The sequence below is a fragment of the Macrotis lagotis genome, chromosome 2, assembly GCF_037893015.1.
Source record: "Macrotis lagotis isolate mMagLag1 chromosome 2, bilby.v1.9.chrom.fasta, whole genome shotgun sequence".
NCBI lineage: Eukaryota > Metazoa > Chordata > Mammalia > Peramelemorphia > Peramelidae > Macrotis > Macrotis lagotis.
The window spans coordinates 103,698,688-103,725,430 of record NC_133659.1 but is presented as its reverse complement, the minus strand read 5'-3'; positions in this window follow the sequence as shown (position 1 = coordinate 103,725,430).

The following is a 26,743-nucleotide window of genomic DNA, read 5'->3' as shown; positions in this document are numbered from 1 at the left end:
TCTTTGCCAGTCTGAAAAGTCAATCACCCTCTCCCCGCCCCCCTTAAGGTCTCATCCTCTTCCTATCTGCTCTTTATTTTCAAATATTTTAAGTGCTCTCTGGGATCTCTATCCTAGGTCATCCTTTTAGGATGCTAGGGGTTCCTCTGAGAAGGTTCATCAAATCTATCACATCCGATAACTATAGTTGTGCTATCAAGGCTCTATCCTAGAAGTTATTCCCCACTGCACCCCTCTTTCTCTCTCTGCATTAGCAATTGTCTATTGGATAATTCAGACTGGATATCTCAGACATTTCAAACTCAACATTTCTTAAACAGAACTCATTCCTCTCTCCCTCCCCCCCATGCCTTTCTTCCAAACTTCCCTGTTTTTGTCAAAGGCTTCTAGATTGAAGAGCTTGACATTCTTCTTACTCTCCCTCACTGCACAGCTACAATCACTTGACAAATCTTCCTGTTTCTCTCTCCATTGCACCTCTTGAATCCACCCACTACTCACATACTTACAACCTTAATCCAGGCCTTCACCTCCTCTCACCTGGAATTTTACAATTATCCTCCTCATCTAAAGTCGCTCTCCATCCCAGTCCATCCTCCACACAGAAAACAAAACAATTTTCCCTTAAGACAGATGTGAACATGTCATTTGCCAACTCAATAAACTTCAGTAGCTCTTTATTGCCATTAAGATAAAAATTAAAAACATATCCATTTTCTTTCTTTTTATATTCTCCAGCTTCTTTATAGTCACAGTAGCAAAATAGTGATATTCAATTCCTTTCCAGTCTTCATTCTTAGTATTTGTTCTCCAGGCTCAATCTTCATGAAACTCTCTTTATAATGTTTCTTTGTAAAATGACTGGTTACAAGTTCTACCAAGTCCCTCTATGCCTCTGACTTCTCCATGGTCTATCCTCATAGATCAAAGTTAAACTCCCTCTCCTGACCCCATCGATGGAAGCATCACAGAAAATAATAAAGGTTACTATTACTACTCATTTTTTCTCTTAGAGAGAATACTGGTTTCTATAATCCTGGTAGGAAAGACTTTATAATGAGTGTTTGATACATATATATATATATATATGTATATATATATATATATATATATACATATATATACATACAGAGAATATATTCATGCATATACATATATACACATATATATGAACATGAATTTGTTGAACTATACCTATAAATTTGATATATATGTAGACATGTACACCCAGAGACTGCCTCATATATTTGAAGGCAGTAGGAAAATAAATAGGGGGAGGATGAAGCTTTAAGAGAGGGAGCTCATTGACTTTTTAAACTGGTAAAGAAGATGGGAAAGAATGGGGTCAATTCAATAACATAATATACATATTTATTATGTGACTGTAGAGAAGTTATATAATCTCTTGGTGTCCAGGCAACTCTCTAAGATAATAAGTTATAGATAAGCTACCAGGCTTCATTAGTGGAAGGCGTTATCATATGGAAGATTTCTGCCTCCAATGAAATTACAGATCACAAGTCCATCCTCTGCCCCTGCAGAGTGAGTGTGTATGTGTGTGTGTGTGTGTGTGTGTGTGTGTGCATGCATGCACATACTAGACAGATACTGAAGAGCTACAATGAACAGGTCCAGAATTAAAAAGCAGAAAATTGGCTGGGATTATATTTAGAAAATTGTGTAATCTTTCAGTGATGTCAAGTCGCTTGCTGTCACCGAAGCCCATCATTTTAATGCTACTATTCTCCAAAATGATGGGTTTGGCAATGAATCATGGAGCACCATGATGTCTTAAGAGTAATGACATCAGGTGACCAAAAGGCAATTGAGAAAAGCCTGGTTAATGTGAGCTGGCTACAGTTTATTGCCAATAATGATTTGCATTTAAAAAGTTTTATAATACACATCATCATGGACATGGATGATTGGGAAAGGAAATGGATTGGTCAGGAAGCAAGAGTAAGGGGAAACAGATGGGCAGCCTGCATGCTGCACTGGTATTAATGAAATATGAAGAGAACCAGAGGGTGGCCTCAAAGAGGTGCTCACTTGAGTGGAAAAATCCTCAGTGAAGGATTGATAGAAAGGCATGGACAAGAATAGTTCAGGATGCATTCAATTCTAGTGAAATGAATCCATTCAGTATTCATCACAGATACAAAAAATGCCAAAATACACTTAGATGAAGATAAATATGATGGCTTACCAAATTTGTGAAGGAGATGAAGCTATAAATGATAACTGACAAGATGGATAAGAGAATCAAGATCCCCAAATACTCAGTCAAGTTATAACAATAGGATAAATCTAATAAAACAAAAAATTTCCCAATACATCAGAAGGTCTCTGACTTCATCCCATGTTGCAAATCTAGCCTACTCACACTTCAGCCTATTTATTGCTTATGTATTCCATAAATGTTCCACCTGAAGGGCTGGGGACCTTCTTCTAGCTCTTTTGAAACTGCAGTACCAATGGAAGAGATGAGCTGTCTGAGAGTTATTCTTACTCTTTCAGTTAATGTACTGCCTCAGTTTTTAACCATAAATCTTCCTGATAATATCCTTTAGGCTTAGATGGACCATTTCTTTTGTGTAGCTCATCACTGGAGATGCAGTGCAGACTACTTATGTCCACCATCACCTTTTCATTGTCTTTTGGGTGATCTACTTTAATTCTTCAGAGAATTTAGAATCTCATAATTCAAAGTCATACAACATCAGCTGAAGAATTCTACTATTGTTTTAGAGAAAAGTTGGGGGGGGGTAATTAAAAGTTCTACAGGACTTCCCAAATGCAGTCCTGCCCACATTAGATGATAGATTTACATCTGGAAGATGGAGATGCCATTTTGCCCAATTCTTTGATACTAAATGATTTTGATTAAGGTCACTCACACAGTCTGTGACAGACTTAGGATTTGAAAATAGACTACTAATTTAAGGTTCCTCCCAGTATGCTATATTAGCCTCTATTTAACCCCAACCCACCAAGATTTTCTAATCAAGACTTATTCTGGTGTATTCATGTAACAATAATGGCACAGCAATAATAATATCATCACATATTCTCATATAAAGCAAATGTAGGAAAAATAAATGCATCAAACTCCACACAAAGACCCGGATCATACTTTCTACCAATACACTTAATATCTGTGAGGAAGACTGGGCATACCTTAAAGAAACCTTTGATGGAAGAAGACACGTGAGTGAACAAACCCATCAATTCAGGGTAACTCACAATTCTGGAACTGTAAATTTTAGTGTCCTCTTCTTACCCTAGGAATTGTGTATGTAGTACTGAGTTGATCCAAGCTGTTCTTGACTAACTCCTCAAGGGGCTTGAAATCTCAGGCAAATTAGTCAACCCTTTGGGTGAGTTCTGATTCTCTGCTTCTTTTTTTTTTTGTTTTTGCAAGGCAAATGGGGTTAAATGGCTTGCCCAAGGCCACACAGCTGGGTAATTATTAAGTGTCTGAGACTGGATTTGAACCCAGGTACTCCTGACTCCCAAGGCCAGTGCTTTATCCACTACACCACCTAGCCGCCCTGATTCTCTGCTTCTAAACCGTTCCTCTGTTCAACTAAACTTTATAGCAGGAATTGCAATTACCTCAATTCCAGCTTCAGGTTTAGCTAATTCCTTCAGTTAACTTTGAAATGTTAGTAGTCTTTTAGGAAAAGGCAAAAACTTACCCCTCAAGTTGGCAAAAAAAAAAAACCTCCAACTTTTCCTTTGCAGGATTTTTTTCTCCAATTCCATTTTTTAAAGCAATAACAGGTATCAATGAAGAGAATTATCTCTATCTTCTCTTCTCAGCACAAATAGAAAACAGAATGCATTATCACTATTTCTTTCTTTTATTTTCTATCTCTGCAGCAAGACTTACAGAGAACATAGCATAATCTCTCTCTCCCTTCTTCCTTTATGTCATAGGTGCTAGTAGAGAGTATTTCAGGCTCTCATTGACCAACCAATCTGTTTAGCAACAAGTAATAATGCAAAGAATGATGAAATTACATTCTTTAATGCAATTCTTTCTTTTCATATCTCTTTCTCTTGGATACAGACTCTGGGTCCTCTATGTGAATAACACATATAGCTTCTGTTAGTAATCCATTTCTTATCTTCTGACTATGAACAGGTAAATTATATTTGTTCCATAATCATAGAACAGATCAGTTTTTCAGATTTCTCTAGTTATTAATATGAGTTCTTCATTTCTTCATTTGAAAATTATTTTTTTTTTGCAAGGCAATGGGGTTAAGTGGCTTGCCCAAGGTCACACAGCTAGATAATTATTAAGTGTCTGAGGCCGAATTTGAACTCAGGTACTCCTGACTCCAGGGCCAGTGCTCTATCCACTGCACCACCTAGCTGAGCCCCCCCATTTGAAAATTCTTTTTTTTTAATTTTTAAAATCTTTTTTAGGTTTTTGCAAGGCAATGGGGTTAAGTGGCTTGCCCAAGGCAACATAGCTAGGTAATTATTAAGTGTTTGAGGCCAGATTTGAACAAGTACTCCTGACTCCAGGGCTGGTGCTCTATCCACTGTGACAACTAGCCGCCCCCCTCATTTGAAAATTCTTAAAGCCATAATATATTCTTCATTAATTGCAGGATTCTATAGATTATAAAATTCAAATGCTATCTTGAAACTGAGTCAGACTTAACTTCAGTAACTGTTTCTCTTAGAACTCTAATTATACTTAGGTCCCAGAAGAATGAATTGTCTTAACTCAGCCATTGCTTTACTCAGAAGCTCCAGACAAGGGAATTTATGCCTTTAAAGGATAACTCCCTTATACTACATATATAAAAGCTCCCTTATAACTACAGATAATAAAAAATAACTACATGTCATAAGCAAGACAATAGGCAGTTTTTAGCCAATAAATTTTTCTTCCATGACTAGTTAATCTAAATTATTTTAATTGTTTATCAGTTCCATTTAGGAGACTCTGCAATGTTCTAAGATTTGAAGAAATCAAAACAATGTCATCTTAAAATTGAAGCAACTAGAGAACTTAATCATTTATATGAAATCCTTCCTCCATTTGGTGTCTGTAATGAACTTCATGATAATGAATGGCATGGACCTTTGACAAGCAAAGATTTAGAGTTTAATTCTTGCTTGATAAAGTGTAAGTAAAATGAAGAGGCCTCAGATCACACAGATAAAGTATAAATGTATGGCAAAGATGACAAAGGAGCAGCTAATTCATCCAAGTACCAAGGGCTGCTTATTCTAGCTGTGGGACTTTAAGATAATTTATAATACCTTATTCTGTAAATATCCAGAGGATCCCTGGGATAACTTCTTGTATTTTACTATACAACATTTTCAGATAGAGGTTATTCTCCCACATGGAATTTTTCCCCAAAAGATAACAATATGCAAAAGACTGATCCATGACCTTGTTCTTGAATCCTAGGAAAATCCTAGAATTGATCATTAAAGAGATAGTGAATATGTATAGAGGAAATAGGAATCACAAAGATTATCCATCATGGCTTCATCATGAATAGGCTATACCAGGTTAAATATTTTACCTTTCATGAAGAGGTTACTAAAGTAGTAGATGAGTAAAATATTGCGGACATCGTTTACCTGGATTTTAGCAAAGATTTTATAAAATATTTTATATCATTCTTATAGAGGAGATGAAGAGATGTGTATGAAATAACAACACAGTTAGATGGATTCAGAATTGGTTAGGTAGGAAAACACAGTGGACATTAATGGTTCAATGTCAACTTGGCAGGAGGCCTCTAATTGAGTACTCCAGGGATCTATTTTGGCCCTAGATTGTATCATTTTTATTGATGACTTAGATAAAGGCATAGATGGCATGCTCATCAAATTTGCAGAAGACACAAAACTGGCAAAGGCAGCTAACACATTGCATGATAGAATCAAAATTCAAAGAGACCTTGAGAAACTAGATCATTGATTGGAATTTAATAAAATGAAATTAATTAAGCATAAATGTTATACTTGTTACAAAAATATTATCTTCATAACTAGGTAATGGGGTAGGCATGATAAGAGCAATTCACCTGAAAAAGATTTGGCATTTTAGTAAACTACAAACTCAATGAGTCAGCAAGGTAGTTGCTGCCAAAAACACTAATGGTATCTTGGTTGTATTAAGCTTCCTGGAATAAGGAGGTGATAGTCCCTCTATACTCTGCCCTCATTTGACTTCCAATGGAATATTATATTTAGTTTGGGGGTGATATAGTTTAAGGTTATTGACAATATGGAGGGAGGTCAGAGGAAGGCAACCAGGATAGTAAAGGGCCCTGAGTCTAGGTTTGCCTGAAGGAATTTGGAATATTTGGTCTAGAGAAGAGAAGTCACAGAAGGACCATGATATCTGTGTTCAAGAACTAGAAGAATTGTGATGTGGAAGAGAGATTGGATTTGTTCTGTTTGGTTGCAGAGGATATATAGAATTTACGTACAGCCAAATTTAGGGTGATGTCAGTAAAAACTTCACGAAGAATAAATGCTACCCAAAACAGGCCACACTCCTTGGAGATCTTCAGGCATAATGACCCACTTGTCAAGGATGTTATAATGGAAATTAGTTCAGGGGAATGGGTCAAACCATAAAGCTACTGAAGTCTCTTCTATCTATTATATTTTATAACCCTGTGTTTAATCCAATGCAACCCTGTAGAGTAATTTAGAGAATATAAGCTTTCTGAGACTGTCCCTCTGCAACGTCTAAAAACACTACCCTAAAGACAAATGAATGAATGAATAAACAAACAAATGAATGGATGTGAATCTAATAGATGCCATTCTAAACAAACAAAGTTTATTTCTTTGACTGTGTTAGTAATTAGAGGGTCATCAAACAAAGTTGTCTCTGTTTTTCCATCTTTTTAAAGACACTTTTGGCATTTTCATGGGAAATACCTCATTCAAGAAGAATCTTCAATGTAGCATTTTGCTCAACTGAATAAAATTTATTATTTATTTGCAGTCAGCAAACAATAAACCAAACAGAATCATGTGTTCTTGGCATCATATGATTTACTCTGAGACTATAAAGATGTAGTCTTTGGAAAATTATTTGCAAAAATCTACCTATATTTGCTTCTTAGACCTTTATATTAAGAGGGACCCTTGATTTACATATAGATTATTCTTATGAAGATTTTATAAAGTTGGAAAAACAAACATATGGGTCAATTGCTAATGTTTTCTCAGTTACCTTTTTAGGGGTAATACTAACGTATTAAGTTTTTTTCCCTTTTGTCTTCTTTCAGATCAATTCTTGGAATCAATTCTTCAATGCTTCCAAAGTTATGTTACCTTCAGCATAGAATATCCTCTGTGAATATGGGATTTAATCAAGTTCCTCTCCCCAACTATGTAAGAAAAATGAGAATGAACAGCTTCCAACCATTCCATTCCATGATTTATATTTTCCCCCCTTTCCCTTCACCTCCATTCTTTTCTCCTGGCACTTTTGAAAATCCAAGACTCACAACATTTTTCCTCTAGAAATGGTTCCTCAGCACCCTGGAAAGTATCTTTACTGTGATATTCCATCATCTAGGAGGTATTTTGCCTGTAAGTAGCATCGTCTCCTTCTTCTTCCTGCAGTTTTATGTCTCTATGGGTCTTGTTTTTCCTTTTATGCATACTAGCTCTCTCTATTTCCATTTTGTTTATATATCTTCTCTAATGGATTTTTGTGTGTGTGTCTGTGTGTGTGTGTGTGTGTGTGTATGTGTGTGTGTGTGGTTGGTTTGGAATTTATTATAACTAAATTCCCCAGTAATAGTAGTTATTTGATAGGTTTGAATATTTCCTTACAAAATTTCCCCATAGTAATTAATGAATATTTTAATCTTACTTGCTTTATAAATATACACTCCTATTTTCATAAAGACACAACATGGATATGTGCTGTTATTGAATACGATAAGCTAACATTCAAGGATACTAGGAAAATACACTATTGCCAGGGTTAAAAGGTTCGTGATATGCTTTATGATATCCAGGAAAATGAGACATTCAAATTGTGGAGCCTTCTGGGTCTCACACAGTACAGTGCTCTCAAGCACATCTACTCTCCAAGTCTGGATCACTGTTTTTGGAACAGGAAGTAAAAGTTTATTTTCCCAGACTCTACAATACCAGGGAGCCAGCATGTCCCTTGAGAATACTTTGGTCTTAGTAAAGTCAGTCCTGGAAACTTTTCTAATGGTGGTGTTGGTGGTATCAGTGAAACTTCACCTTCAGGATTTCTCCATTTGTTTTCTACTCTGTCTTAAAGAAAGCAGAAAATATGAAAATTATATCTTGGGATCATTTCTAAGATAGTCAATGTATCTCCCCTACTGAAATTAATTTGTATTCATTTTGCCTATATTTTGAATATACTTACATGTATAAATGTAAGATCATTGAAGGTAATACTATTACATTTTTTTCTTTGGGCCTATAGCCTAGTACAGACTTTGCAAAGCAAATAGTAGATACCAGATAAATGCTTGCTAATTGATAGTTTTCTGTGTAGGCATTGTTACTTGGTAGAGAAACTAATACCCTATTTCTCCATTAAAAGGGGTATCAAGATTGAGGATTATTATTCACCACTGTCGTTAAGTTTATCATTAAGTGTCTACTCTGTGCCAAGCAGGCATTTAGGAGGCATTGTGGGTAGAGAGCCTAATCTGGAGTCAGGAAGACTCATTACGAGTTCAAATCTGGCCTCTGATACTTCTAGCTGTGAGACCCTGGACAAGTCACTTAACTCTGTTTGCTTCAGTTCTTCATCTGTAAAATGAGCTGGAGAAGGAAATGGCAAACCACTCCAGTATCTTTGCCAAAACAAAAAAGGCCAAATGGCATTACAAAGAATAAGAAATGACTGGAAATGACTGAACAACGTAAGTCAAGCACTATACTAAGTGCTTCAGATGCAAAGAAAACTAAAAGTCAGCCCTTTTTCTCAGTCTGCTGAAGGGAAATAGCATTCAAACCACTATATACCAACAACCTGTGTGTGTGTGTGTGTGTGTGTGTGTGTGTGTGTGTTTATGTCAATGTTTATATATATATATACACACATATATGGAGGGAGAGAGAGAGAGAGAGAGAGAGAGAGAGAGAGAGAGAGAGAGAGAGAGATAAATCAGAAATAATTAGAATTAAGAGGGATTAGCAAAAGCTTCCTATAGAAGCTGGGAGCTTAGATGTGATCTCAAAGGTGCTGGGGAACCAAGAGGCAGAGAGGAGGGAGAGCATTCAAGGCATGGGGAATATAAGTGAAAATGCAGTTAGGAGTTGGAGTGCTTTTGTTTAAGGGACAGCAAAGAAGCACTGGAGTTTATTGAATAGGGAGAGGCATGATTAGATGTGTGCTTTAGGAAAACTATTTTGACAGATGAAAAGAATATGATTGACTAGAGTGAGGAGAAACTTCTATCGGGTAGACTAACTGGAAGGTTATTGCAATAGTCCAGGAGTTGAAAAGATGAGGGCCTGAATCAGAGTGAGCCAGTATCTGAGGAGATAAGGGACATAGATGAGAGATAACATGGAGGTAAAATTAATAGACCTTGGCATCAGGTTGGTTATGTGTGTATGTGTGTGTTGGGATGGGAGAATGAGTAGTCAAGAATGACACCTAGCCTAGGTGACTGAAGATGGTGCTCTTAATAGTAAAAGTGGAATTTGTAAGGGGAGATGGTTTGGTATAAAAATACTGAGTTCAATTTTGCATATGTTAAATTTAAGAAGTCTACTGGTTGTTCAGTTCAAGGTTCCCAAAAAACAATTGGATGTGTGAAATTGAATGCAAGCAGGGAGGTTAGGGCTGGAAAACCAAATTTGAGAATCATTAGCATAGAGACAGTAATCAAGACCACAGCAGTCAATGAGGTCACCAAACAAAATAGTATAGAGGGAGAAAAGTAGATAGCCAAGATAGAACCCTATAGGACAAGCATCATTAGTAGACATGACCAGGATGGAAGAGTCAACAAAAAGACTGAGAAGTAGTCATATAAGTAGGAGAGCCAGAATATAATACTTTCAAGAAAACTAGAGAGAAGAGAAGAGGGTGATTGCCAGTATCAAAGGCTGTAGAAAGGGCAATAAGGATGAAGACTGAGAAAATGTCATTTGATTTGGCAGTTAAGATCTGTTAGCTAACAAACACCACACCCTTGAACTCAGCTCAAATTTCCACTTAGCCCTGACAAGTAAGTACTGCACCTCTAGTTCTGTACTGATCAGCTACTTTCACTTCATCTTATATGTTCCTTATTGTTTGTCCCAGTCATTGGGTCTTTCTTAGCTCATTAATTAATTCCATGACAACAGGAAGATCTATAAATTCCTTTATCTGGTACCCAGAATACCACTGCCTACAATTAGACCAGTTGTTCTTAACCACTTAAAAAAAAAATCGTGGAACTCTTTGGCAATCTGATGAAGACTACTGACTCTTTGGAAAAAAAATATTTTAAATACATATAACAAAATATAAAGAATTGCAAAGGAAAACAATTATATTAAAATGAAGTTACTTAAATATTGAAGAAAATGTTGCATATATTAAATTTCAGATGTCTACTGGATATTCACTTCAAGATGTCTAATAGGCAATTGTATTATAACATCATCAGCAGGTGTGGTCTGAATGAAGAGACTGAGAAGAAGCAGTCATATAAGTGGGAGGAGAGTCAGGAAATAATAGTGTCATGAAAACTTAGAGAGAAGAGAATATCAAGGAGAAGAAGATAATTTGTGAACCATAGATTAAAGGCCCCTGAATTGAGACCTCCAATAAAGTATATCTTAGTAGGCATCATCTCTGTGGCAGAGCCCTGTCCTTGGTGCTGGAAGAAGAAGGAACTACCCACAGGTCGTTCTTAGATCAATGGCAAAGATTAAGCTCCTTCCTGTGAAAAACTCAAAAAAAGGGGCAGCAGCTAGGTGGCACAGTGGATAGAGCACCGGCCCTGGAGTCAGGAGTTCCTGAGTTCAAATCTAGCCTCAGACACCTAATAATACCCAGCTGTGTGGCCTTGGCCAAGCCACTTAAGCGCATTGGCCTTGCAAAAACCTAAAAAACAAAAGAAAGAAAAAAAAGAAAAACTCACAAAAACAGGAGACACCCTGCTCTTAGGGATCTCCTGAACATGACAAACAGAGACAAGAAACAATTTTTACTCAGCACACTGGCTAATCATAAGAATACTCAATGTTTGTAGTGAGCTTTAAACTTTGCCAAGCCCTTTTCCCATCTCTTTGATATTCATAAGGATCAACTTGAGACAGTGGAGAGAATCTTGAGTCAGGATGTGTTCTACCTAATTAGCTGTGTGATCTTGGGTGAGTCCCTTGACCACCTCTGAGCCTCAATTTTCTCATGTACCAGATGCTTTATGATTGCAAGAAATATTGCTCTCTCCATTTGACTGATTAAACAAAAACACAGCTAGGGCACAAAAAAGTAAACAGATTTGACCAAAATCAGATAAGTATTTATAAGAGACCTGCATTAGAACTCAGGTATTTTGGCTTTAAGGTCAAGATTCTTCCTACAAGGCATTAATACTTTATGATAATGGGGAAGACGATTAATAAGAAGCTAGTGACATATCCTAGTCAAGGACACTCAGGATCTTCTCATAGTTCATTGCTCCTACTCCTTCCCTTCCTCTCCCCCTTTCAAACCCTCTCTTCCTCTTTTCTGCCTGACCCTTGTTGCTCTTTGCATCTATTTATGATTCCCTTTATTGCTGAACTCTAATGATCTATTTTGTCTTCAAACCAAATAAAAGTCCTCCACCACAGAGCAAAACTTAATTTGATGTTGGGGGTGGGGGTAGGGGTAGGGAAACATAAATTTACTAACATTCAGAACTGTATAAATATGGAATGAGCAACTTTGAGAGGAAGTGAGCTTCCCCTTACAGGAGATCTTCAGGCAAAGATTGAATAGACACTTACTGGGCATATTGCAGAGGGGATTATTTGAGGGACAGGATAGGAGTTGGACTCATTGGCTACTGGAATCCTTTCCACATCTGAAATTCTGTGATTCTGTGAAATTATGAAATTGACAGAGACCAACCCAGGACTACCTTGGCCTCAATGAGTTGAGAGGAGACCAAGGAGACCAAGGTGCCATTTACTTAGTCTCATGATGGGACTGGGAAGGAAAAGACTCCCCTTAAATGATATAATTTAGATGGGAGCTAAATTTTTCCTAGGTATGATATTTCTTTTTTTTTTTTTTTTTTTTTTAGGTTTTTGCAAGGCAAATGGGGTTAAGTGGCTTGCCCAAGGCCACACAGCTAGGTAATTATTAAGCTTCTGAGGCCGGATTTGAACTCAGGTACACCTGACTCCAGGGCTGTGCTCTATCCACTGTGCTATCTAGCTGCCCCAGGTATGATATTTCTTGCATTGCCTGTTATCTCTCCTATTAGACTGTGAGATCCTTGAAAACAATGACATTTTCCCCCCATTGCCTTTCTTTGTGTTGCCAGCCTATTTAACACAGTGCCTGGCTTATGGGAGGTGTTAAATACCTAATTGTTTGTTGTTGTCCATCCTTTATTCTCAAAGAGGACCAATGATTATCATGAATTGGAAATCATCAGCCTCACTATCTCTTCTGGAATCACTGGAGTTTGTGGCAAGACAAAAAGCAACACATAGGCAATAGGTCCCACTGAATGATGATGATGATGATAATAATAACAATAACAATAATCATCATAATAATAGTAATAGTTAAATGATGAGTGTCCATAGGCATGCACACATGCAAATCTTATCAAACACAGCCTCTCTAAACATACCAGAATCTTACCTGCTTCTTCAGGTGAATTTTTGTTCCCGTTGGAATTTCAGTGTATCATTTGCACAAACTCAAGTAAGAAGCTCCCCCCAAAGGACCATAGAGAGCCAGACAACCATCTCCAAAACTTGGATAAATGATACCTGCTGTATTCCCCTCCTTTAGAAGTCTTCTCTGATAAAATAAAATCCAATCTAAAACTACTGACCAGCACCACATGGGTTCAGAATTTCTTCAGCCCCTGAACTGAATTTAATTAAATTTAGATTTAAATCTCTTCCATCCTCTACACAACTACCAAAATCATTTTTTCCTGAAGGACCTAGCACCCTACTCAAGACTGTTCAATGACAGCCTATTACCTAGGACAAAATTTAAATGCTCAGCTTGGCATTTCAAACCGTCGAATGCTGGTTCCAGATTCCCTTTATAGGTAAGCCATTTTAAACTCATTTCCTTCACACATCTTATTACAGCTAAACCAACCTAATTTCTATTCTGCAAAGATGGTATTCCATCTCATGCTTCTATCCCATTGCAAAGGTTCTCTCTCCTGCATGCTTGGAAAGTACTCTTTCTTCATCTTTGTCTTTCAGAATCCTGAAGATTCAACTTATTTTTTTAAATTAATTAATTAATTGTTTGTTTATTTATTTATTTTAGATTTTACAAGGCAATGGGGTTAAGTGGCTTGCCCAAGACCACACAGCTGGGTAATTATTAAGTGTCTGAGGCCGGATTTGAACCCAGGTACTCCTGACTCCAAGGCCGGTGCTCTATCCACTGCACCAACTAGCCGCCCCCAAGATTCAACTTATAAACCACCTCCTACAGGAAGGTTTCAATGCTCTCCTTCCTCAAAGAATCTTATTATTTCCTCACCTATTTATATGCTATATCCCTCTCTCCTCCCCAATACAGCTCTTTGGGGAGTAGGATTGTTTTCCTATTTGTCTTCATCTCTTTAGGATCATGGACATCATAACTGCTCAATAAACACTTGCTGGATTGTATTGAAATAGAATAAGTTTAAATTTTAGTCCCCTAAAACAAACTCTTGCTAAAGTCCCATTCTAAAATATTTTGCTATTCCCTTTGTGTCCCTTACCAATCAGGGTAACTTGGACATCATAACTATCCAAATCTTAAAGTTGTTCTAATCCTTATCCCCCCACTCCTCCCCTCAATACTATTCTTGCAATCCTATTCATTAGAACTTTTGGCAAGGAGAGTCGTGCTGGGAAATATTTAACAACCTGCTCTGGAGATAGAGGCGAATGTAGAAAGGACATGGTTTTAAGTTTAATCAGCATAGTTAGCATTTTCCCCATCATTTCTTCAGTCCTAGAGATCAACAGAAGAATGAATCAAATCCTAACATGTAGTGTTGTAAATACTCCCATTAAAAATTTAACTATAGGCTCTCCTGAGTCAGTAAATTTTCTTTTATCTTAGCCCTTGAAGCTACTTCAACATCACACTTTTCTTTTTTTTTCTTTTGTTTTTTAAAGATTTTTATTTGAGTTTTACAATTTTTCCCCTAATCTTACTTCCCTCCCCCCACCCCCACAGAAGGCAATCTGTCAGTCTTTACATTGTTTCCATGGTATACATCGATCCAAATTGAGTGTGATGAGAGAGAAATCATATCCTTAAGGAAGAAACATAAAATATAAGAGATAGCAAGATCAGACAATAAGATAGGTTTTTTTTCCCTAAATTAATGATAATAGTCCTTGGTTTTTGTTCAAACTCCACAATTCTTTCTCTGGATACAGATGGTATTCTCCATTGCAGACAGCCCCAAATTGTCCCTGATTGTTGTACTGATGGAATGAGCAAGTCCATCAAGGATGATGATCACTCCCATGTTGCTGTTAGGAACACCACATTTTTCAGTTGATGAACCTTTTAGAGAGGTGACATGATTTACTCTGGTCACACTGCCAACAGATAGAGTCAAGGCTAGATCTCAGGACTTCTGACCTCTCTGTTATACTATATTATAAACTGTTTTAATTTCTTTCCAAAGATATACTAGATGTCCCAGCCATGATTCTGGCTAGTGGCTGTTAGCCAGTAGTTAAATAATGAAGAACCTGGATGATACAGATAGAGTGCTGGACCTAGTGTCAGGAAAATCTGAGTTCAAATCCTGCCTCAGACACTTACTGACTTTGTGACCTTGGGTAAGTCACTTCACTTTGGTAAATAAAGTCTTACAATAGGGTACCAAAAAAAATCAACTTTAAAAGTATATAATGGGAAAAGCATAGATATATAGCAATTCTGAAGAAAGATATAGAGGTTTGAGTGGACCTCATGGTCAATACAAAGAAACAGAACGATGTGGTAGCCAAAACCTAATGTATTCTTGGATTGAATTAAGAATGGCATACTCTCCAAGAATTGAGAGGCATAACCTCCCTGTAATCTACCTTCTCCAGGCCTCAGCCAGAGGATTGCATGGTTTAAGAATGTCATTGATAATCTGGAGCTTCTAGAAGAAGGCAAACAGAAACAATGAAGGAACTTGTGTCCACGGCATAGGAGGAGCAGTGGAAGGAAATAAGAACTCATTTCTAAAATATATAGAGAACTGAATCAAATTTATCAGATTACAAATCACTCCCCAATTGATAAATGTTCAAAAGATATGAACAAGCAGTTTTCATATGAATAAAAGCTGTTTATAGTCTTATGAAAAAAATGCTCCAAATCATTATTGATAAAAGAAATGCAAATTAAAACAATTCTGAGGTACCTCTTCCCACCTATCAGATCAATAAGATGTCAAAAAAGAAAAGGAAAATGAATTGGGAGAATTGTTGAAGGGAAAATTAGGACACTGATGCATTATTGGTGGAGTGGTAAACTAGTCATTCTGTAGAGCAATCTGGAACTATTCACAAAGGACACTAAAACTGTGCATAGCCTTTTATCCAGCAGTACAAATACTAGTTCTATATGCCAAAGAGATCATAAAAAAACAGGAAACATCACATGTATTCAAAAATACTCATATCAGCTCTTTTTGTAGGGTGAAAGAATTGGAAATTGAGGGGATGTTCATCAACTGAAGAATGGATGAACAAGTTATGGCATTTGAATGTTATGGATTATAATTGTTCTGTAAGAAATCATGAATGGAGGCAGCTAGGTGTCTCAGTGGATAGAGCATTGGCCCTGTAGTCAGCAGAATCTGAGTTCAAATCCAGTCTCAGATACTTATAATTGCCTAGCTGTGCAACCTTGGGCAAGTCACTTAACCCCAATTAACTTAAATAATTAAAAAATTTTTTTTAAAAATCATGAGTGGCCAGTCTTTAGAGATACATGGAAAGGACTTGCATGAACTAATGCTTAGTGAAGTGAGCAGAACCCAGAACAAATGTTACAACATTGTGAGATGATCGATGATGATGGATACAGCAGTTCAGTGATCAAGGAGAGATCTATTAAGAAAAATGCCATCCACATACAGAGAAAAACTATGGATTCTGAATGCAGAGCAAAGCATACTATGTTCACTTTTTTAAAAACTTCTTTAATGTTTTTCCTTTTTTTTCTCATGCTTTTTCCCCTCCCTTAGTTCTAATTCCTCTTTTACAACATGACTAATATGGAATTGTGTTAAACATGATTGTACATGTATAACTTTTACCAGATTGTTTGCCACCATGGGGAAGAGGGAGGGAAGGAAGGGTGATAGAAAATTATGGAATTCATAAACTTGCAAATGGATGAGTGATGGAAACTACCTTTCCATGTATTTGGAAAAATTCAATAAAATATCAGTAGAGAAGAAAAGAAAGAAAAGCAAAAAAGTAAAAATTTTAAATGAGATGGTGCCCCACATATATCATCACTTGGTAAAAAGCAAAGCATGATGTGTGCACCTATAAGTGATATGACAAGTAAGGATTATCTTAATTAGATATAGTATTTCTATATATGCATATGTATATATATATGCATGCATGCATGTATGTATGTATGTATATATGTGTATGATGCAGTGGATAGAACACTAGCTTGGAGTCAGGAGGACTCCAGGAGGACCTAAATTCAAATCTGACCTCAAACACTAGCTGTGTGACCTTGGGCAAGTCACTTAACCCTGATAGCTTTGCATCCAGGACCATCTCCAGTCATCCTGATTCATATCTGGTCATTGGACCCGGATGACTCTGGAAGAGAAAATGAGGATGGTGCCTTAGCATAGCACCTGAAATCTGATTCACATGTCTGTCATGGCATCACCTTCCTGATGAGATGGTGTTCTTCAACAATGAAGGACAAATATCATCATCATCATCATCATCATCATCATCATCATCATCATCATCCCCACACACTCAGTTAAGAGTCACTGCTTATAGGATACAACTGGTTGGCTCAGTGGATAGAGTACCAGGTCTGAAGTTAAGGAGATTTGTATTCCTGAGTTCAAATCTAAATTCAAACACTTACAATAGTATGATCCTAGGCAAATCATTTGACGCTATTTTTCTTGCTTTCCTCATTTGTAAAAAGAACTAGAGAACAAGTATCTTTGCCAAGAAAAGAACAAATGGGGTCATGAGGAGTAAAACAGCCTGAAAAAATGACTTACAGTATCTTCTGTTTATGGGAGACTGAATTTGTCTCCAGATATTTTGTTAGTATGTTTCCTTGTTTGTGAAATTTTCTTATAGGATCAGTATCTATTCTTACCCCCTTGTAGCTCAGATATCACTGATATGAAGGTGTGGCCTCCTCTCTTAAGAGATCAAAATCTCAGCTCAAAAATCTATCTGCTACTGTTAATTAATCTCATCGAAAGAAGATTTGATGGCTTCCATATTTTCTTTGTTTATCATCAGACATAGGACATGCCTGACAATACAAAGGAGGGAGGAGGGGTGTGTGTGTGTGTGTGTGTGTGTGTGTGTGTGTGTGTGTGTGTGTGTGTATTTGGTGGGAGGCTGGAGTGGGAATCAGAAGAACCAAATTTGGGAAGTTATAAGAATTAAGTGGGGGGGAAGCTAGGTAGCAGCTAGGTGGTGCAGTATATAGAGCACCAGCCTTGGAGTCAGGATGACCTGAGTTCAAACCTGACCTCAAACATTTGATAATTGCCTAGTGGTGTGACCCTGGGCAAGTCACTTAAACTCCATTGTCTTAGTCATAAACTGTTCCCCTTTCCATAGATCTGACAGGTAGACTAGTCCTTGATCTTCTAATTTGCTTATAGTATTACTTTTTATGTTTATGTACTGTAACCATTTGGATCTTATCTTAGTAAAGGGTGTGAGGTGTTGGTCTAATCTAAGTTTAACTCCATTGTCTTAAATATTTTTTAAAAAAAAGAATAAGTAAGCATTGGTTTCTTCAGCTATTGGAAAGGGTTAAATTTTTCCTTAATAAATCTCTCATAATTCTGTCAAACTTAATTATTATGGGAACTCGTGATCCTCTTTTGAGGATCCTCAGTTTTCACCATCATTCATGAATAAGATCCTGAGTCCAGGTGGAATAGATCCACAAACAACCAAGGATGAGGTTATTCACACTCTTCTCTGGTATGGGAAAACCTTTTTTGGCCCTAAATCCTTTCCTCCATACTGCCTTAGAAAATTTCAGCTTCTACAGGACCAAGTTATTGTCTCTTCATTAATACCTACAACATATGCATATACATATACATATACATATACATATACATATACATATACATATACATATACATATACATATACATATATATATACATATACACATACACATACACATACACATACATATACATATACATATACATATACATATATATTTATAGTCATCTAATCCATAACTTTAGTAGGTGGGTCTGTTTCTCTGATTATGTCCTGATGAAGCTGTCCTTGCATCAATTCATCACAGTCTCTTTTCACTTGATACTTTACCTGCTACTAGATAGCAGTTTTATGCACTGTTTCATCTCTTACTTTAAACTCTTTTGGAATCCTTATTTGAATTTGCATTTCTATCTGACTCTTCACCTTTGCTTTCACAGTTCACATTTAAAAAGATGTTCCTGACCCAGTCAAGGTTGAGCTGTTGACTATATTGAGGTCAAGCACTCCCTCTCCTTTCCTCTTTCTCATTTTATATCACTCTGATGGCTTCTGCCACTATCTCCTTCTCCCCCAGCTCATATAAACATGCAGCCCTACTCCTAATCAAATCAAACCCCTCTACCACACAAGTGATCTCATTTTATCCTGGCCTCTCCAACAGATTGCTCCCTCTGTCATACCTGTTCTGTTATCTCTGATCTCTCCATGTCTATTGTTTGCTCTATTGCCTAAAAGTTCACATCTCTACCATCCTGAAAAAACCCTCACTTGAGACTTCCATTCTCTCTATCATCTTTATCTCTTCTGTCCCCTTGTAGCTACACTTTTTGCAAATATTATCTATAATAAATACCTCTTCTCTCCCTCTTTTTACCCTGCTATAATCCAGCTTCTAACTTTATCATTCCATCTACACTGCTCACTCCAGTTATCAATGATCTAAATGTCAAATCCAATGTCTGTTCTCAATCCTCATTCTTCTTACCTTTTCTGTAATTTTTGATACTGTTGAGAAGCCCCTCTCCTTGATCCGCTCTTCTCCCTAGGTTTCCGGAACACTGCTCTCTCCCCTGATCTTATTTATCAGATCATTCCTGCCCAAGCTCCTTTGCTGGATCTTCATTGAGGTGATGCCCACTAAATGAAGGTGTCTCAATTTTGTCCTAAGTCTTCTTCTCTCTCTCTCTCTACTATACTTCATTTAGTGATCATCTCAGTTCCCATGGATTTAATGTTATCTCTATGATTATGATTCTCAAAACTACCTAGACAGCCCCAAATTTTCTTTTGACTCCATCTCTGTATCTTCAATTCCCTACAAGATCTCATATGGATGTCCAATAGGCATGTTGAAATCAATATACAGAAAGCTAGACTCATTATCTTTTTCTCCTAAACCCTATACTTCCAAACTTCCATATTAGTTGTGTCAAGGGCCCCAGACTCCCAGGATTACAACCTAGGTATCATCCTTGGTTCCTCACCATCTTTCACCTCCCTATCCAATCTACATCTAAGGTCTGTTGACTTCACCTTTGCAACATCTTCTGAATAGTTCTTTTCTCTACCATTCTGGTATAGGCCATCATCACCTTACACCTGGACTATTACAATAGCCAGCTGATGGTTCTGCCTGACAGATATCCCTCCCTACTCGGGTCTATCTCCATTTAGTTGCCAAAGTGATTTTCCTGAAATTTGGATTTAAACACATAACCCCCACTACTCAATAACTACAATGGCTTCCCTTTTATCTCTAGGATCAAATACAAAAACCTCTGTTTGACAAAGTCCTTCATGACTTAGAACCATCCCCTCTATGCATACATTTTTAGTCTTTATACCTTACTGCCTATCAAGTATTCTTTTTTTTTTTTCCCAGGGATACTGTCCTCCTTGCTGTTCCTTGAAAAGATACTCTATCTCTTTGTTTCAGGCATTTTCTCTTGCTGTCTTCCTTGCCTGGAATGTTCTCCATCTTTACCTCCTTGGGTCTTTTCTGACTTCCTCTACATCCAAACAAAAATCCTGCCTTAGACAGGAAGCCTGTCCTAATCCTTCTTAATTAATTTCTTCCTAGTACTTATTTCCTATTTATCTTGCATATAACTTGTGTGAACATATTTGTTTGAGTATTATCTCCCCTATTAGAATTAAAGCTCCTCCATAAAAGACAATATTATAAGCACACTAGGAGATCAAGGAATAGTTTACTTGTCAGACCTCTGAAAAGGGAAGCAGTTTAAGAAGAGATGGAGAAGATCATTAAAAAAAATTAGATAATTTTGATTACATTAAATTAAAAAGCTTTTGCACAAACAAAACCCTATATCCAAGATCAAAAGAAATGTAGTAAATTAGGAAACAATTTTTATAACTAGTATTTCTGACAAAGGACTCATTTCTAAAATATATAGAGAACTAAGTCAAATTTGTGAAAAAAAACAAGCCATTCCCCAATTGACAAATGGTCAAAGGATATGCAAAGGCAATTTAAAGATGAGGAAATCAAAGCTACCCATAGTTATATGAAAAATTGCTCTAAACCATTACTGATTAGAGAAATACAAATTAAAGCATAAAGTGAGGTACCATCTCACACCTATCAGATTGGCCAATGTGACCAGAAAGGACAGTGTTCAATGTCAGAAGGGATGTGGGAAATCTGGGACACCAATACATTGTTGGTGGAACTGTGAATTCATCCAACCTTTCTGGAGAGCTATTTGGAATTATGTCCAAAGGGCAATAAAAATGTACAGACCCTTTGATCTAGCAATACCACTACTGGATCTATACCCTGAAGAGATCATAAAAAAGGATTTGTAAAATCATCACTTGTGCAAAAATATTCATAGCAGCCTTGCTTGTGGTAGCGAAGAATTAGAAATCAAATGAATGTCTATCAGTTGGGGAATGGCTGAACAACTTGGTATATGTATATTAAAGAATACTGTTGTTCTATTAGAAACCAAGAGGGATGGTATTTCAGAGAAGCCTGGAAAGACTTGCATGAACTGATGCTGAGCAAGATGAATAGAACCAGAAGACCATTGTACACCCTAACAGCAACATGGAGGTGATGCTTAACCTTAATGGACTTATTCATTCCATCAATGCAAAAATCAGGGACAATTTTAGAGTACCTGTGATGGAGAATACCATCTGTATCCAGAGAAAGAACTATGGAGTTTAAACAAAGACCAAGGTCGATTACCTTCAATTTTTTTTTTTGAAAAATGTCATATACTACATAATTTTGGATATCTTGTATTTTATTTTCTTCTAAAGGATATGATTTCTCTCTCAACACATTCAATTTCAACCAACATATAGCATGGAAACAATGTAAAGATTATCAGACAGCCTTCTGTGGGGGGGAATTGTAAAATTCAAAACCTTACAAAAAAGATAGGTAGAAACTACTACTTATTATTGTTATTATAATTATATAATTATAATTAAACTATTGTATATAACTAGAAAACAAATAAAATATTAATTTAAAAAATTAGAGCTCCTTAAGAGTATAAGACTGTGTTCCAAAATAGTCATAGCAACTCTTTTTGTGGTGGAAAAGAATTGGAAATTGAGGAGATGCCTATCAATTGAGGAATGGCTGAACAAGTTATGGTATAAGAATGCTATGGAATGCTATTGTTCTATAAGGGACCATAAATGGTCAGACTCTAGAGAATCATGGAATGAATTACAGGATCCAATGCTGAGCAAAGGGAGCAGAACCAATAGTACATTGTACACATTAACAGCAACATTGTGAGTTGATCAACCTTGATGAATGCAGCTCCTCTCAGCAGTTCAGTGAGCTGTAGACAATGATATCCTCATCCAGAGAAAGAAAAACAAAAAACACTTCAGGGGTGGCTAGGTGGTGCAGTGGATAGAGCACCGGCCTTGATCAGGAGTACCTGGGTTCAAATCTGACCTCAGACACTTAATAATTACCTAGCTGTGTGGCCTTGGACAAGCCACTTAACCCCATTGCCTTGAAAAAAATCTAAAAAAAAACACTTCAGAATGACTAATCTGTAAACATATTAAACACAAATGTGTATGTTCAATATTCACCAAAACGTTTGCCACTGAGGGGAGGGGGGTGGGAAAGGAGAGTGGAAGGAAATTATCTAACTTAAAAATATGCATATGCATATGGATAAATGTTGAAAAGCTTTCATAACATGTAACTAGAAAAATAAAATAAAATATCAACTTTTTAAAAAAAAGTATGACTGTCTTTTGCTTTTCTTTGAATTCGCAGCACTTAGCCCAGTACTTGATATATAGGACATGCTTAATAAATACTTATTGACTGACTAACTATTGTGGTCCTCCAACTCCATTGGTCATTGTTTCCTAAGCTTGCCTAAGTGTGGTAACCATGACTCAAGATCAGTGATGCATGGTTATATGTCAGATTTCTGTGCCTGCTGCAGTCTGGCTTCAAAAACTTTCTTGGGCCCTGTTCTGCCTCTCTGTATTCTCCATAATCAAGAATGTACTCTGGTTATAAAATCAGAAATCATTTTTTCTTTACAATGAGCAGAAGACTTGATAGATAGTGTCCTTTTCATTCTTACCACTATCATATTGTATCTCTCGTTTGCAAATATTTTTGCCATATCATTCCAGTCTGTGTGACTTTTTAGCCTCATTATTCCTTGAAGACTTTGTACATTTTAGACTAATGGGCTTATCATGTTGTTCATATGCCAAAAGTATGTTTGCCTAAAAGACTATTTTATGGAGGACTCACGTAAGACAAGTGAGCTCAGAAGAAGTGGTACTAGGACACTCTCAAAGTCTCTTTGAAGAAATCTGGAATTGTGTGAGACATGGGAGACACTTGCATGGGTCCACCCAGTGTGGCACACCTGCATCAAAGAAGGTGCTGTGCTCTATGAGCAAAGCAAAATTTCAGAAACTCTGCCCCCACCCAAAAGAGATGCACGAATTTAGACATCTTCACTCCAAATGTTCAAGTGGATTATTTGTGCTCAGCCTTCTAAGTTTGTGTTGGTCTGATTGGTCACAGTTGGACACACTGTGCTTTAACCCCAACATAGTGATATCATTTTGGTTTTCTTTGAGCACGGATAATAACCAACCAACCAATGTAGTTTATAACTGTTTAACTTGAACTTGGCAAGCAAGAGTTCTGTCTCAGAAAGAGCCCTAATTTTGAGTTATGGTATCTCTGCCACAGGTCTGAATTTAGTCATTTTTCAGACTTAAATGTGACTCTAAATTTCTCTGTGGGAATTCCTCCTTTGTTCAGGAGAAATCTGACTCTTTCATGAGCTTCTTCTCTTTAGAGTATGTCTTATAAATTAGTTTCTGGGTATTATCTTCTATTATCAACATATTGTTGGTTTTGAGTCATTTTTCAGTTGTGTCTGACTTAATGACCCCATTTGGGGTTTTCTTGGCAGAGGTCCTGGAGTGATTTGCCATTTCCTTCTGCAACTCATTTTAAAGCTGAGTAACTCAAGTGAGTTGCCCAGGGTCCCACAGCTAGTGTTTAAGGTCAGATTTGAACTTACAAAAAAGTCTTCTTGACTCTAGGCCAGTCAATATGTTAGAATGATCAAATAGGTCAGGTAATTCACAAAAGCACTTTCTGAGTGGTCTTTCCTGTTTTTATTTTATACTTTACTCTAAGAACCTCTAGGTTATTTACATTTCTTTGTACTATTTTTTTAATAAAATCTTTAGATTTATAAACTACATCTACTAAAGGGGCTATATGTTTCAATACCTATAGGCCACTCACTTTTTCCTTAAATTAAATGGAGTTAACATGGAAACAAAGTAAAGACTGACAGAGTGCTTTCCGTGGGGGGGGGGGGGGGTGGGGGGAGGGAAGCAAGATTGGGGGGGAAATTGTAAAACTCAAATAATATCTTTAATAAAAATAAATTTTAAAAAATGGAGTTTAAGATATTCAACAATATTTATACAGTAAACAGTATTATGCAAATTATGACTAAAAGACATGTGATAAGAAAGGTTGTATGCATTTTTTCAATGGTGACTAAACAGTAAGGGAAAAAGCCAAGTTGATATCAATGCAACATGAATAAACTTAATGTCCCCAAACCAGCACCAACACCTTTTTTCATATGCCAATAGAGCATAAATAAATATACAAACACATGAGGTAAATCAAAACATATGCTCCCATTCATAAGTAGCTTAAACCTGATACCTCATCAATGGAGTACATCAATTAATAGCTTTGATAAGATACTTTGCTGGAGGCTAGCAGCAGTTCCTCCTTCTTGCTCACCACTAGAAAAGTGACAAAGTGCTGAGTAACCTTTTATACGCATTCCCGATTCCAAATCAGTCATATATTCAAAATCTATCTTTTTCCCACATGGTTAACAAATCCCAAATAGTCCCAGTTGCACATGTTCTAAATCCTACATTAAGATTATATCAGCTGTGGGGGCGGCTAGGTGGCGCAGTAGATAGAGCACCAGCCCTGGAGTCAGGAGGACCTGAGCTCAAATCTGACCTCAGACACTTAATAATTATCTAAGCTGTGTGGCCCTGAGCAAGCCACTTAAGCCCACTGCCTTGCAAAAACTTAAAAAAAAAAAAGATTATATCAGCTGAGTACACTCACATGTCTGTGAGGGTTGGGTTTGGCCAGCCCCCCAATCACAAGCATTTTCATTTTACCAGCAGAGAGATTATGAGAGAAAACATTGTCTCTTAAAGACTGAGGACAACACTCATCAAAATGAAAAATAAAAATTAGAAATAAAACAGCACTTTACTAAATTGTAATAAAACAGGCATTCAAAAAACAAAAAACAAAAAAGAGGATGCACTCAAAAGAAACAAGAAGAACAGCTTGTTGATAGTAAAGAAAGGAGAAGAGATGGTCAAATAAAATAAAATTTCTGAAGTGGGAAGATGAAAATCCCATTGGAGGCTGAACATGAAACTGGCAAAAACTAAAACAGAATTTGAAATGTCACATTGGGAAAAAAAATCAATGAATTCTAAGAATAAAGATATTTAAAATTAAACAAGTAAGACATAAAAGTACAAGAAAAGAGAATGAAACAAAATGTCTTCCATCTAGCCTCAGGGAATTATCTCAGCTAGGTCTAAGAGTATATATATATATATATATATATATATATATATATATATATATATATATATATATATATAAAATTATGACTCTCCAATTATAGAGAAACTATTGCTTGCCTAGGAGCTTATTAGTGTGCCTCCTTTACTCTGGTGATTTCCATAAGGGGTCTGTGATCTTTCTTCCTCCCTCTTGTTCCATACCCAGTACTAAGATGGGGATATGTCAACTTTTTATAGGCATCAAAATTTCTCCCTAAATTTCTACCCAAAGCTATTATTTATTACTCCAGGGGAAATTTGCTGGCTTCCAGACTGTCTTATTTAAAATCAGACATGGGACACACCTGACATTGCTACATGGGGGACCAGGAACCCCAACTAGAATATTAGAAACCATAACCAATCACATTGCATTGGCTATGTTTCAAGGTGAGATCCTTGTCTCTTGTTCAAAGTCTTCCTCCTCTAAAAACTGAAATCAAAGTAAAGCTAGTAGTGAGGCTCCCATCTATTCTGAGTGTCACTTATTAACCACCAGGTTCAGTCAGCACCGGAGGAGGTAGGTGGGAAGTCAACATCGAAGAATCAGAAGTAGCATAACCCTGTGAGAGGCACTTCCTCACCAATAGAACAAGATAGACAACTAAACTCCTTTCAATTTCCCCTTCTTAGAAAACTTCACAGCCAGTTTAAAAGACATATCATGAAATAGAATCTGTTCTCTACTTCTGGAGTGACATCTCCACAACAATGCTATCTTGACAGAGATCCTAGAAATTCTGGGTTACAAAAATTGGATATTTTTAAAATTAATTTTAAAATTCTAAATTTTAAAAGAAATTTCAAGCATATATATTATATATTGTTGATCAGGGATAAAAAGGTTTATATATTAAAAGGTTTATATATTAAATTGTGAATCTCTATTTCATATTGCTTGATTTTTTTAAAAAAGTAAATCTGTCAAATTTGTCCTGCCCAGGGGCAGCTAGGTAGCACAGTGGATAGAGCACTGGTCCTGGAGTCAGGAGGACCTGAATTTAAATCTGGCCTCAGACACTTAATAATTACCTGGCTGTGTGGCCTTGGGCAAATCACTTAACCCCATTACCTTGCAAAAGGCAAAAAAAAAAAAATTTGTCCTGCCTGTCTGGGCTTCCTTCTCAACTTC